Source organism: Macaca nemestrina, chromosome X, assembly GCF_043159975.1.
Source record: "Macaca nemestrina isolate mMacNem1 chromosome X, mMacNem.hap1, whole genome shotgun sequence".
In the NCBI taxonomy this organism is placed as follows: domain Eukaryota; kingdom Metazoa; phylum Chordata; class Mammalia; order Primates; family Cercopithecidae; genus Macaca; species Macaca nemestrina.
This window is the reverse complement of record NC_092145.1, coordinates 129,947,796-129,951,746: the sequence shown is the minus strand read 5'-3', so window position 1 is coordinate 129,951,746 and position 3,951 is coordinate 129,947,796. Positions and strand designations below refer to the sequence as shown.

Genomic DNA, 3,951 nt, shown 5'->3' with positions numbered 1-3,951 from the left:
GATCACTCTTGTTCATTAGTAATCTCCTTCATTTTGATTCATATTATCTTCACTTTGGATGATCATTTTTTTTCTGATGTTTTCAAATTCTGGGTTAGATACTACTAAATGCCATGAAATCAGAAGGGAAGATTAAGTTTAGGAGAGAAATATGTAATTGGTCATGAAAATGTGCGTTTGAGACCTTAGAAAAGAATTGATATTCCTGAACAGTACGATTTTATTTAATTATAGAAGCAATTCTTCTATTATCCTCAAATTAACTCTACTACTGAATTTTGCATAGAGTTTCTATTATAAGCCAAGCTGTATTCTCGTTTCTTTTTCCATGTAAACTGCCAGAGTCAATTCTGTGTATGCACATAGTAAGTGTTGCTAACTCAAACTTTTTGTCAGTGAGTAGTTGATGAGGAGAAACGTGTTATAGCAGGGGATCTGGGGGATGGTAAAACTTTCTCAGGAGGTGTGCCAAGAACAGAGCACTTGGTCTGCATAAGAAGAAGACCCCTCTCTATGTGCAAAGGCTATAGTTGTATCAGTGAATGAAGGACTCTGTAAAAGAGCAAAACCACGGGCTGCGTGTGGTGGCTCATGCCTGTAATGTCAGCACTTTGGGATGCCAAGGGGGGTGGATCACCTGAGGTCAGGAGTTCGAGACCAGTCTGGCCAACATGGTGAAATCCCATCTCTACTAGAGATAAAAAAACTAGCTGGGTATGGTGGTGGGCGCCTGTATTCCCAACTACTCAGGAGGCTGAGGCAGGAGAATCCCCTTGAATCTGGGAGGCAGAGGTTGCAGTGAGCCGAGATCACACACCACTGTACTCCAGCCTGGGCGACAGAGCAAAACTCCATCTCAAAAAATTAAAAGCAAACAAACAAACAAACAAAACAAAAGGAAAAAAAAGCAAACGCACTGATGCAGAAGCAGGAGCAGCAAACACCTCAAAATGAAGGGAAAGAGGTAAAGGAATTAAGCAGTTAGGAATCTTACTGCTTCTCAGGTTTAATTCAGGTACTAAACTAACATAGCAAGTTTTCCTTCAGGTTACAGTAAACTGAAGTACTGTCAAGGGGGTATTATAAAGAAGCCACATCTGTCCTCTCCAGATAAATTACTAGCATTCCAGTTCCTCTGGAATTGGGAACATCCCTGTATAGTCCCAGAAGTGGTCACTGTTCTCAGGTCCTGGGGTAGGCAAAATAGTGATAACCCCAAAATGTCCATGCTCGAATCCCTGGAATCCGTGAACATGTATCCTTCCATAGCAGCAGGGAATTAAGGCTGCAAGTTGAGTTAAGGTTGCTAATTAGATGACCTTATGATAGGAAAATTATCCTGAATTGCAGTTCGGCGGTCCTGCGGGTCTGTCTCTTGCTTCAACAGTGTTTGGATGGAACAGATCCGGGGACTCTTTCTTCCAGCCTCCGACCGCCCTCCTATTTCCTCTCCACTTGCAACCTCCGGGACCATCTTCTTGGCCATCTCCTACTTCTGGGACCTGCCAGCACCATTTTTGTGGTTAGCTCCTTCTTGCCGATCAACCATGAGCTCCCAGATTCATCAGAATTATTCCACCGACGTAGGGGCAGCCGTCAACAGCCTGGTCAATTTGTACCTGCAGACCTCCTACACCTACCTCTCTCTGGGCTTCTATTTCGACAGTGATGATGTGTCTCTGAAAGGCATGAGCCACTTCTTCTGTAAATTGGCTGAGGAGAAGTGTGAGGGTTACGAGTGTCTCCTGAAGATGCAAAACCAGTGTGGCGGCCACGCTCTCTTCCAGGACATCAAGAAGCCAGCTGAAGATGAGTAGGGTAAAACCCCGGATGCCATGAAAGCCACCATGGCTCTGGAGAAAAAGCTAAACCAGGCCCTTTTGGATCTTCATGCCCTGGGTTCTGCCCGCACGGACCCCCATCTCTGTGACTTCCTGGAGAGTCACTTCCTAGATGAGGAAGTGAAGCTCATCAAGAAGATGGGTGACCACCTGACCAACCTCCACAGGCTGGCCGGCCCGGAGGCTGGGCTGGGCGAGTATCTCTTCAAAAGGCTCACTCTCAAGCACGACTAAGAGCCTTCTGAGCCCAGCGACTTCTGAAGGGCCCCTTGCAAAATAACAGGGCTTCTACCTAAGCCTCTCCCTCCAGCCACTAGGCAGCTTTCTTAACTACCCTAACAAGCCTTGGACCAAATGGAAATAAAGTTTTTGATGAAAAAAGAAAAAAAGGAAAATTATCCTGCATTACCTTGTGTGCCCAATGTAATTACAAGGGTCCTCAAAAGTGCAAGAAGGAGAGTCAGAATGATATCATGTGAAAAACACTAGACTAGCCATTATTGACTTTGAAAATGGCCTGAACCAAAGAATGAATGCAGATACCTCTTCTGAAGAGGAAGAGGCAAGAAAACGAACCCCCCCTTAGAGCTTCCAGAAAGGAATGCAGTCTTGCCAACACCTTGATTTTAGCCCAGTGAGATCCATTTTGAACTTCTGACCTCAGACCTGTAAGATAATAAATGTGTGTTGTGTTAATCAACTAAATTGGTGGTAATTTGTTACAGCAGCTATAAGAAACTAAACAGACCTTATATGACCTCTTAGTGGTATTTTAATTTTTTTTACTTCATTCGATTTTTGTAAGTTGCTCATTATGCATAAAGGAAATGCAGTTTTGTGTTCTTCCTCATCAATCTAATTCATCTGAAGTTATAACAGTCATTCTTCCCCAGGTTGTTTTTAATGAAAAATTTTACTTTGCAACTTGCTTTCTTCACTTACTATTTCACAGACATTTTCCAGGTCAATTCACGAGGACATAACTCATATAAAAGTTAAAATACTTATTCTTTTTAGCAAAGAAATACAAAGAAGAAAATATACAGAGAATTCTGAAGTTGAACACAGAAACAAAGGGAAAACAAAAAACAAAAACAAATAATTGGCCCATGACTCCACAGCCCACATAAACTATGTTGGCAATTTTTAAGTATCAGTAATACATGTTACTGGGCAGAAAATCCATACTGTACATATTGATACAAAATTTTAAGTGGAAGCTTTCCTCTTTTCCTTCCTCCACATTCCTCTCTCCAAAGGTAACTGTTCAAAGTTACATATGTTTCCTTCTAGAATTCTTTTTTTTTTTTATTTTGAGATGGAGTTTCGCTTTGTCACCCAGGCTGGAGTGCAGTGGCGCGATCTCGGCTCACTGCAAGCTCCGCCTCCCGGGTTCACGCCATTCTCCTGCCTCAGCCTCCCAGTAGCTGGGACTACAGGCGCGCACCACCACGCCCGGCTAATTTTTTGTATTTTTAGTAGAGACGGGGTTTCACCATGTTAGCCAGGATGGTCTCGATCTCCTGACCTTGTGATCCACCCGCCTCCGCCTCCCAAAGTGCTGGGATTACAGGCGTGAGCCACCACGCCCGGCCTTTTTCTTTGCTATTATATTTTTGTACTATCATTTCCTTCAGATAAAAGTTCACAGTCACATGATACAGGAGAACGCCAAAAATCCTGGCATAGGTTATTTATTACTCTTGTGCTAGTGAACAAGGCTTAAACCTTTAAGCTTTAGTTTTCTTTTCTTTTTTTTTCCTTTTTTTTTTGAGACGGAGTTTTGCTCTTGTTGACCAGGCTGGAGTGTAGTTGTGCGATCTTGGCTCACTGCAACCTCCACCTCCCGGGTTCAAGTGATTCTCCTGCCTCAGCCTCCCAAGTAGCTAGGATTACAGGCATACGCCACACTCAGCTAATTTTCTGTTTTTAGTAGGGATAGGATTCCACTATGTTGGCCAGGCTGGTCTCGAACTCCTGACCTCAGGCGATCCACCCACCTTGGCCTCCCAAAGTGCTGGGATTCCAGGCGTGAGCCACCATGCTGGGACTGCGCTTTAGTTTTCTTATCTGCAAAACCAGAATACCACCTGTCATGTCTACTTTGCAA

At 43.7% G+C, this 3,951-nt stretch overlaps 1 pseudogene; it reads left to right on the top strand.

The window, feature by feature from the left end:
• Positions 1-1,361: 1,361 nt before the first annotated feature.
• On the top strand, positions 1,362-2,206 carry LOC105490355 (ferritin light chain pseudogene; annotated as a pseudogene).
• The last annotated feature ends 1,745 nt before the right edge of the window (positions 2,207-3,951 follow it).